This window comes from Natrix helvetica, assembly GCF_964273705.1.
Source record: "Natrix helvetica genome assembly, chromosome: W".
Lineage (NCBI taxonomy): Eukaryota > Metazoa > Chordata > Lepidosauria > Squamata > Natricidae > Natrix > Natrix helvetica.
In genome coordinates this window covers 977,598-989,095 of record NC_138555.1, presented here as the reverse complement: position 1 = coordinate 989,095, position 11,498 = coordinate 977,598, and positions in this window count along the sequence as shown.

Here is an 11,498-nt window from a genome sequence, read left to right as displayed (position 1 = left end):
AGCATCAAGGTAGGGCAGCCTTGGTGTTCTTTCTCACCCCTTCCTGTTTTCCTGGGGTGAATCCATGTTTTCCTAACAGCTGCCACATATTTTCTGCAGGAGCATCTCTGTATTCCTCTGCACCAGGGGTCCCCAACTCTTGGGCCAAGGACCAGCACCAGGTCGTGGCTCACCAGGAACCGGGCTGCACCAGTGAGCAAAGATCCATCCGTGTATGTTTAGGATCCAGGCAGCGTGTGAAACTACACCCCCTCCAGTCCATGGAGAAACCATCCTCCACAGAATCATTCCGTGGTGCCCAAAAGATTGGGGGCAGCTGTTCTATACCACCTTCCAGGGGGTAACATCTGGACTCCCTAGGAAGGGAATCTCTGTTTCACTCGGAGATCTTCTTATTAAATCTTTTTTTACAAAGGAATCCGTGTCTTTTGGGGGGGGGGTCAGGGGGCCTGGTTAGGCTCAGCATAACCAGATCTCTGCCACAATGCACTCAAAAAGCAGAGGAGGGTTGTGCTATCATCCTGAGGAGGGGGACATGGAATTCAGCAGCTTTTACTCCAAGGGTGGGTCAGTTCTTCCCCAAGTTTTCACTCTGGGTCCACGAAGGGGGTCCTTCTGGGTGGAAATTAGTATCCTGCTGAGTCCATCCCATTCCTTAATATCCTTCAACTCCACTTGAGAGTTAACCAACTTGCTTCGTGTCTCCTGGTTAAGAAGAGGAAGAAGGACACCTGTCCAGCTGCCAAATTTGCAGCAGGGAGTTCGGGGCTGTCTCCTGAACAAATTTGGGGAAAACGATGCTCCACCCAGTTGGAGATGATGGACCACATCTTCTTTGGCCATGCCTCTTCCATGTCCTCCCCCATTACTTCCCCAATGTGGACACCTCCCCTCTTTGTGTCCTTAGGAGCTGTTCTCCAATCTCCCAGGCATCCGAGCAACTGAGTCATGTTTCTAGGTAATCCCAGAACTTCCTTCTGACATCCCAATATCCCTTCAAAAGGCAAGGCTTTGCTAACATCTGATTTCTGGGGGGGGGTCCATTTTCTGGAGCCCTACCAAAGAAAATTGAAACTTTTCTCAGCTGAGCCCTCCTACCCACTCCCCTTTTCTAAAAGTGGGAAAGGTTGATAAATTAGCCTGAGGGAAGGTGGAGAGGGGGGTCTGGGGAAAATGTAGAGAAATTAGCCTGAGGGAAAGGTAGAGAAATTAACCCCTGAGAGGAAAAATAAGGAAATTAAGCTGAGGGAATGATAGAGAAATTAGCCTGAGAGGAAAATAAGGAAATTAAGCTGAGGGAATGATAGAGAAATTAGCCTGAGGGAAAGGTAGAGAAAGAGGCCAGAGGAAAGGTATAGAAATTAGCCTGAGGGAAAGGTAGAAAAGAATAGGGAAAATAGGGAAAGGAGGAAGAAGGGAAAGAGAGAGATTGAAAGAAAGGGATGCAGCCAGGGAATTAATAAAGGAGGAGAGGCAATGGAGGGAGAAACCAGCAAGCAGCAGAAGAACACACATAGAGAGATGAAGAAGGGCCAACCGACCATCTGACCACCATCTCTCATCATGACCCGCATGCTGGGAGGAGAACTGCACATGGGACCGGCTGGACGGGCAAGACAGCAGAGTCCAGCTGACTGAAGCAACTGAAGCTGCCTGAGCGAGGGACCAGGGTGGATTCTCTGGCAGCCATAGCAATGGACTGTCACGGGAGAAGGCACCTGGTTGCCTTGAAAAGAGGGGGTGCTTTGAATAGAGGGGTGCAAAGTGACTTGTGTAGGCAGGGCTGTGTATGGGGAACATAACCCAAAAACAGGCATTGTGACTTAAGAGCCAAGGGGAGAGATGGCCTGTTTTGCATTAGCTTCTTTCTTTGGCCTTTTTATCCTCAGTCACGTGATCTCCAGGCGGCGCAGGCACCAGAGATACCATTCACTTTTGCTTTCGCTTTCCTGCTGTTCAGATGCGTTTGCTTTCTCAGTGCCTGGGATCGGGAAGGGGAGGGGAGGGGGAGACGCAGGGAGGTGATGGATCCAGTTATGGTTGCAGATTAGGTATTCCCCAGGCAGGGGAGACATTCAGAGCCCTTGGAAGAACAAGCAGAGCAGAAGATTTCCTGATTGTTAGAACTGGGGAATCTCAGAACTGGAAGGGATTCTTGAGATCATCTGCTCACCCCAACTGCCCACCCAGAGCTTTGCTGATCTTTTTTTTTTGTATTTTTTTAAATTTTTGAATAGTCACAAACAAGACACAACAAACACCATCAAAACATATTCCATTACAAATTATAAAAAGTGTGCCAATTGGTTACAAAGAACTTTCGTGCATCCCTTCCACAGTCATCACTTATAATCCATATCAAATTTATATATTTTACATCATATATTTATCTATATTACTATCATCATACCTCATCCTTCATGTGACTATAGTTGTTTTAACATCCCTTTATAACAAATATTCCAAAATTCAAAGCAAAACCACATAATGGCATTCCATTGTCTGTTTTCAATATCATCCAACCACATTCTATCTTTCTGAAACGTTCTAAATAAAAATTAATTATGTTTGATAACAAAGTTTCTAAACCTCCTTTCTTAATCACTGTTTACAATTTATATCCAATTTCAATATTATAGGCTTTCATACATAACTAAGTTTCAAAACTTCCTTTCATGGTCACCATTTAAAAATTTATACCAAATTTCCTCTTGTCAACCAATGTATATGTATACATTATATCATTATCAATTATTTATCTAACTATATATATGATCAATCCAATTTCAATATTATAGGCTTTCACACATAACAAAATTTCTACACTTCCATTCATGGTCACCATTTAAAAATTTAGACCAAATTTTCTCTTGTCAAACCAATACACATGTATACATTATATCATTATCAATTATCTATCTAGCTATATCCATTATCACTTCATTTTAACATAATGCTCTAATTTTAACTGTTTAGCTAGTATTTTGTTAATAGTTTTCACATCTCAACCTGTGTCTTTCCAGTAGTAGTACAGCCTTATTTCTTTTGCCTTGTGTGGGACGTCCTCCTGGACCAACTAGTGAGTGTGTGGTGTGAGGGACATGTGCTTGCAGCCCCGTTTATTGGCCAGAACCGAACTAAACCTCCAGTCTGGACTGGACGAGGCTCGAGCGCCTGAAATGTCTGACAGGTCAACAGCTGAAACAGTGGTGAAATCTAATTTTTTTTCCTACCGGTTCTGTGGGCGTGGCTTGGTGAGGGTCATGTGACTGGGTGGGTGTGGCTATGTATTCATGTCACTGGGGGAATCAAAAGACAGAAACTCACTTTAACAATGTCCTGCTGGAGCAGGGTTGGACTAGATGACCTCCAGGTACCTTCCAGCCTTGGGTTATCCTCAGAAACTGCGTCTAGTGCCAGATTTGTAGTCCTTCCTTCCTCTCCTTTTTCCCTCCCTCCCTTTCTTTTTCTTTCTTTCTCAGCACCCCCCCCCCCCCCACATCTCCCATTTTTGGCCTAGCAGGCCTCAGGGAAGCCCTTGGAATAGATAAAGAGCCCCTGGCAGCTGTAGCAGGTATTCAAAGGTTCCATGATTACCTCTAAGGATGTTTTTTTTGAATTAATGACAAGCTTCTCTTGGCTCTGTTGGCAGGCGACAAGCAAACCCCTCAAATTCTGTCCACTCACATGTCGAGGTGGACCATATTCCTAGCAGCATATTATTACAAGTAACACATTGTCACGGGAAGAATTTAAGCCATATTGATGTCCCCCCCCTTTTTAAATACTTTTTATTAAACATTTTAATCTTTAGAAACAGAAAGAAAAACACCAAAAGAAAAAAGAAAAAACCAAACATACATAACTATATAAAGTAACTATATAGCCTTCTGCATCGGCTTTCCTGTTTAGCCTTTACAGTTCTCCATTCTGGATTGCCTTCCTATTGTCTAATAATATAATAACAGTAGTAGTTGTTAAGTAAGTAAGCTCCCCGTTAGGAGAGCGAGTGTGCAGAGAAGCGTAATGAGAGTGGTATGGATGAACATGCACAAACCAGCATACAGGGACACTGAATAGTATAAAATATAGTAGTTTACTATGTGGAAATATAGAGATATTCAGAGTCTAGTTAACAGTCCTAGTCATACACAGTTCAGTCATTCAGTTATCAAATAGCCAGTCTAGCACACAAATCAGCTAACAGTAGCAAACCACAGTGCCTCACAATACACCGACCAGCGTCTAACAAACAGAGAGCTAACAGTCATTCTGGCTCCCTCTTATGGCTGCTTGAGGTAAGAAACCAATTACATGGGGGCGACTAATAAGTTTAAATAAATAAATAAATAAAATAAATACATCTCTTTAGCATTTAAAGTAACAGATACATTTGTTACAATCATAGCTTATATACATTGCCAAGCCAAGCCTAGGGTTACATCCCTAACAGTAGTGACACTTGTAGTAATATTAATTGTTCATAATACCATTATATTTACATTCCCTATTTCCTGTTTTGGCTTCTGTTTTCTAGCCACTTATAAATTCTATTCCATATTTTATAGAAATCCGATTCTTCTCTTTCTTTTAGTTCTATTGTCATTTTATCCATCTCTGCACATTCGAGTACGTTTCTGATTATTGTTTCATCTGCAAGTGTATTGATTTTTTTTTCCAGTTTTGTGCAAAAACAATCCTAGCTGCAGTGAGTATTACAATTCAATATATTGTTATGCATTGAAATTGTTTATCCATTTTTTTGGTCTAATAGTTCTAATAAGAATGCTTCTGGTTTCAGTTCTATTTTTTGCTCCGTAATTTCTTCCAACCATTTCTGAATTTTGCACCAGTATTTCGTTGTTCTGGGGCACGTCCACCACATATGGTAGAATGTTCCAGGCTTGTAGCTACATCTCCAACATTTGGGGGATAAATTTGGGTACATTTTGGCCAATCTCACTGGGGGCAAATGCCATCTATAAAACATTTTATAATAATAATAATAATAATAAGTTTGAATTTATTAGCCGCTCCCTTTCCAAGTAGGACTCGGGGCGGCGTACAATGGGGCATATAAAACACAGAGAATATATAAAACACATAGGCGTACATACAGAACATACATACAGATACACAAACACGGACTCGGAGGAGGTAAACAATTTACATCATATAGACAGTTAAAAGACCCGCATTAAAATACCCCAATTGTAAAAACCCGATATAAAATTAAGATTTAACGTTTAAAATACAATTTAAAAACAGTTAGGAGGAATAAGAATAATTACGATTGAGCCAGGCCAGATAATTGAAAGAGGTGGGTCTTCAGCTGTACACGGAAGGAGCGGAGATCGGAAGTAATCCTGATGTCACGGGGGAGGTCATTCCACAGGGCTGGGCCCACCACAGAGAAGGCTCTGCTCCTGGGTGTCGCCCCCCGGCACTGTTTGGCGGACGGCACCCGGAGAAGTCCCTCTCTGTGTGAGCGAATTGGTCGTAGGGATGTGTGGGGCAGGATGCGATCCTGCATATAACTAGGCCCTGTGCCATGAAGCGCTTTAAAGATCATAATCAAAACCTTGAAACGCACTCGGTAGACCACAGGAAGCCAGTGCAGCTCGCGCAGGAGAGGTGTTACAGGGGAGTACCTAGTCCTCCCCATAATCACCCGCGCGGCCGCGTTCTGGACCAACTGTAGTCTCCGAGTGCATCTCAAGGGAAGCCCCATGTAGAGAGCATTGCAGTAATCCAGGCGAGACGTCACTAGCGCATGGGTGACTGTGCGTAGGGCATCCCGGTCCAATAAGGGGCGCAATTGGCGCATCAGGCGGACCTGATGGAACGCCCCCCTTGCCACGGCTGTTACATGGTTATCCATGGACAGCCGGGCATCCAGGAGGACGCCCAAATTGCGCACCTGTTCCATGGGGGCTAGTTGGACGCCCCCGATGGCCAGAGATGGAAACACCTGGTTGAACCGGGAGGCCGGAAGCCACAGCCACTCCGTCTTGGAAGGGTTGAGTTTTAGTCGGTTGCCATCCATCCAGACCCGTACGGCCTCCAGACACCGGGACATCATTTCGACGGCCTCATTGGGGTGGTTCGGGGTGGAAATGTATAGCTGAGTATCATCAGCATACAGATGATATCCCACCCCAAAACCACGGATGATCTCGCCCAGCGGTTTCATATACGTGTTGAACAGGAGAGGCGAGAGTACCGATCCCTGTGGCACTCCACATGTGAGTGGCCTCCGGGTCGAACTCTGCTCCCCTGTCAACACACGTTGCGTCCGATCAGAGAGGTAGGAGCCAAACCACCGTAAGACGGTGCCCCTGACTCCCAGCCCCTCTAGCCGGTGCAACAGGATACCATGGTCGATGGTATCGAACGCCGCCGAGAGATCTAATAGGACCAGGATAGAGGAACAACCCCTATCTCTGGCCCTCCAGAGATCATCAACCAATGCGACCAAGGCCGTCTCTGTGCTGTGCCCGGGTCGGAAGCCGGACTGGCGCGGGTCTAGATAGTCATTTTCCTCCAGGTGACGTGGGAACTGCTGTGCTACCACACTCTCTACAACCTTCGCTAAAAAAGGAAGGTTGGAGACTGGACGATAATTGACTAGGTCCGTTGGGTCCAGGGAAGGCTTCTTGAGCAGGGGCCTCACCACCGCCTCTTTCAAGGCGGCCGGTAGAGAACCCTCACCCAACGAGGCGTTCACCAGGCCCAGGAGCCAGTCGCGCGTAACCTCCCAGGATGCCAGTACAAGCCAGGAGGGACACGGGTCCAATAAACATGTGGTAGGTCGCAGACGTCCACGCAGCCTGTCCAAATCCTCGATGGCAACCGAGTCAAACTCCTCCCAAAGCGGTCCCTCAAGACTCGCAACGGGCGTCTCTACTGAATCACTGAAAGGGGTCCATCCCATCCGGATTTGAGCGACTTTGTCCTGTAGATAATTCCCAAACTCCTCTGCTCTGCCCTGTAGTGGGGCTTCCCGTGGTCTCTCAAACAAGAGGGAACGGGTCACCCGAAATAGGGCAGCAGGGCGGTTATCTGCAGACGCAATAAGAGCGGCACAATGTTGACGTTTGGCCGCTCTTAATGCCACAAGGTACGTCTTCAAATATGCTCGTACCTGTGCTCGGTCAAATTCAGAACGGGAGGATCTCCAACGACTCTCTAGGCGTCTCTTGTGGCATTTCATCACCCTTAGCTCCTCGGTAAACCAAGGTGCCAGGGTGGTTCGTCGCCGCAAGAGAGGCCGCAAAGGCGCCACCCGGTCTAGGGCCCCGGTAGTCGCACTATTCCATGCGTCTACCAGGTCCTCCACTCGGGGGCGGGTCAGGTCCACAGTAGGTGGCCCAAGTTCCGTCCGGAACCTATCCGGTTCCATCAGGCGCTTGGGGCGGAACCATCTAATACCTTCCAGTTCCGCCTCCTCGCGGCGGGGGGTAGCACCAGGGAAGTCCAGCCGGAGAAGTGAGTGATCCGACCATGACAGGGGAATAGTGTCTAGATCCCCTATTCCCAGATCACTCGTCCACTGGCCAGAGACAAAAACAAGGTCCAGGGTGTGGCCTCCCTCGTGAGTAGGGCCCTGAATTAACTGGGTCAGGTCCATGGCTGTCATGGAAGCCATGAACTCCCGAACCCCCTCAGACGCTTCTCCCATCGACGGCAGATTAAAATCCCCCATCACTAAAAGTTTGGGGGTCTCAACCGCCACCGATGAGATCAGCTCAAGGAGTTCGGGCAGGGCCGCTGAAGTATAGCGAGGAGCCAGGTATACTATCAGCAGGCCCAACTGCCTCCCTGGGCCCCATCTCACGACGAGGGACTCACACCCGGATGTCTGCGGCACAGTGAACTCTCTCGGCTCTAAGTCTTCCCGGATAATCACAGCTACCCCACCGCCCCTTCCCTGGGCCCGAGGCTGGTGAAATGCTCGATAACCTGGTGGGCACATTTCCACAAGGGGTAGACCTCCCTCGTGGCCCAACCAGGTCTCGGTTATTCCGGCGAGGTCCGGCTCCCCCTCCAAAATTAGATCGTGAATGAGGGGGGCCTTATTGACAACGGACCTCGCATTGCATAACAGCAGTCTCAGGCCTTGGGTCTGTAGGTCCTGACCACCTAGTATGCAGGGGTTGGTACAAACCTTATAGAGGTTTTCTTTGTAAGATACTGCTGTCGTAAATTTATAAATTCTTTCCCATAACACAGGTCTGTGACTGAAAAGCTGTTTGATTACACAGTTCTGCAAAAATAATTTTTCAAGAGCTGTTTTGGTTATTCCACGTACTCTTTTATGTTTTTTGGTGCGCTGAATCCGAAAATGACCTCCATTTTGTCATAGGACATCACGTTTCCTGACAATTTAGGTAGCTACGGTATGTTAAATAAGGCAATACCTCAAAATAAATTGAAATAGACTTATAAAATTAAGGTTATATTACAATATTTTCATGAAAATTCTTTTTTGAACTGAAATGAGCTCACCTACACACACTAAACTCGATTCTTCTTCCTTGTGAGGCTCCTCTTGGTGCATTTACGCTTGTGAGTAGCGTCTGGAATGTCTCTCTGAAGCATCCAACAGTAGTCTGCCATCATTGTAGTGCTCCATTTTCCCTGGTATCTCCTTTCCATCTCTTTAATGTCTTTGTGGAATCATTCACCTTATTCCTCACTCACAGCTGCCAAATTTTCAGGAAAGTAGTCAAGGTGGGACTGGAGGAAATGCACTTTCAAACTCATCAGGCAACCTAAAGCTTGAAATGCTTTCAGCATTCTTCTGACGATCTTTTTGTAGTGAGGATCTTTGTTATTGCCTAAAAATTTCTGTACGACTTCTTTAAATGCCATCCACCCTTCTTTTTGAGGATCCGTCATGGTATTGACAAACTCTTGATCAACTATAAGCCTTCTAATTAATGTCTGGTCTGACGAACACACCTTCCTTCAATTTTGCCTCCGACAGGCATGGAAACTTGGTGACCAAGTATTTGAAGCATTCTCCATCTCTTGGAAGTGATTTTACGAATTGCTTCATCAATCCCAATTCTATGTGGAGAGGTGGTAGAAGAACTTTATGGGAAGGTACCAAAGTTTCTCAGAGGACATTTTTTTCACCAACTGTTAGCACCCTCGGCTGCCAACTCTTCTTGGTCCAGTGATTTTGTCGGTCTTGACTATCCCATAGACACAGAAAACGAGGGTATTTGGTATACCCAGCTTGTTGCCCGAGCAGCATGCACAAGACCTTCAAGTCCCCACATACTTGCCAACCATGGTCTTCATATTTAAGTTTACGAAGAACCAATTCCAAGTTCTCGTAGGTTTCCTTCAAGTGTACGGAATGACCTACAGGTATGGAAGCGTAAAAACCGTTGTGGAGTAAAACTGCTTTGAGACTTCTTTTTGAAGAATCTATAAAAAGACGCCATTGCTCTGAATCATATTGGATTTTAAGTTGACCCATCAGACCTTCGACATCGATGCAATAAACCAACTTGTCTTCCTGGGCGAAGTAAGGAACGAACTCCTTTTCACGATGTCTGAACCATGAAGATGACACTCCTGGCAACAATAAATTCCTGCTTTTCAGCCTTGACCCGAGTAACTCAGTGGCATCTTTGGGAAGATTCAAGTCTCTTACCAAATCATTCATCTCCTCCTGAGAAAACAATTTTGGTCTTGTATCATCTTCAAAATCAGAACTTGATTCATCATCTGGTTCAGGTATGACTTCACCTTCATCGGAGCTAGGTATCTCTTCCAAGGAAGCAGGGGGCTTGGGTACTGGTATATCTGTGCCATGGGGGATGGGACGAATTGCTGAGTGAAGATTGGGGTATGAAGTGGAATACTTCCATTTGGAATTAAACCCTTTCACGTCGCATGAACAAAAGTAACAGTCATCACTATGGTTCTTTTGCTCTCGCCATACCATAGGAATCCCATAACGGAAATATTTTTTCTTACCCTTGAACCAGTTTCGGAGGTCCTCAACACACCGTTTGCACACTTAATGAGGCGCCCAAACTTTTTATTATTATTATTTATTATTTATTTGATTTCTAGACCGCCCCCTCTCCCCGAAGGGACTCGGGGCGGTGCCGAAGGGACTTTATCTTGATCTCCAATTTTTAGTCCAAAGTATGCAAAGTATACTTTTTTCACAAAGTCTGTAGTATTCTGCCGTTGCTTCAACACTGTATATTCACCACAGATGAAACAGAAACTGTCTGGCAAATTAATACACTTTTGCGGAGCCTTAGCCTAACGGTTGAAGAATGACGAGGTAACATGAATTGCGATGAAAAAGTGTGAACAGCCTAGAACAGTGGTTCCCAAAGTGGGCAGAACCGTGATCTGGGGGGCGGTGGGATGCCTTAGGGGGGCGCTAAGAGGCAAAAGGGGCAGCAGGGGGTTGCTAAGAGGCAAGGAAGGTGGCAGAGGAGTGCTGGAGGTGGCCCCCTTGCAGGGCGCAAGACTCTACTTGGAGTGACAGGGCCATAGAAGGGGATATGGTATGTTGTGTGTAAATAACAAGCCCCAGAAAGGCCATCCAGCCTCCAGCGAGAGCCTCATACCAGCGATAGGGAAGAAAACGGAGAAACACACACCTATGGGTGCATTTAAAAGCAAAGCAGAGAAGCCGACTCATTTCTTTCCCAAGGCTCCTTCTCCCCACTTGGGAGCTCCTCTCAAAATCCTTACCCCCAAAGCAAGGGCTTTGCCTGGCTATTCCGTTTTGTGCCCCTCCTCCCTGATTTATTTATTTTTTAAAAACCCGGATTGAAAAAAGCGATTCAGGGTTGCTGTGGGAGCCGAGCTTCCTTCGGCGAGTTGAGGCACCAAAGTCCGAGCGTATCAGCCTCCTGTCTGCTTTGCAGCCCAGAAGTGGGAGAGCAGAGAGGCGGGTTCCTAAGTCCAGGAGGGAGGGAGGGTGGGAGGGAAGGAGGGAGGGTGAGAGAGAGGGGGGAGGAGGGCTGCTGAGTCTCTTTGCAAGAGGAGGCAGAGGAGGGGGCTGCCTCTCTTTCTCTGCCAGCCTGCACTGGAGCAGCAGCCCTTGCCAGCCAGCAGTGCGGAAGGAGGGCGCTGCCTGTCCCGCCGTTAGAGCCTCTGTTTCTCTCCCACCCACCCACCTCGGCCCACCACATGTCAAGCCTGCAGCACCACCACCCCCAGCTGCTTCGGCCCACGCCTCTCCAGTTTCATTAAGCGCAGAGCAGGCCAAAGGTGAGGCGGAGCAGGTTTTGAGGGAAGGTGAGCATGCAAAGGGGGCTGCAGGGAGACCTAGTGATGCAACGGCAGAGGCCTTCCTGCATGGCGACAGAGCTTTATTCTCCTCCAAAACCACGTCTTCCCTCCCTCCGCCCCGCCTCTCCCAAAATCTCTGGCCCAATGCTCGGGCTGCTCCCTGGCCCCAGAGAGAAGAGCGCCCTGCCAATCATAAATATAGCAGGGAAGCTGAGGAGGCGGGT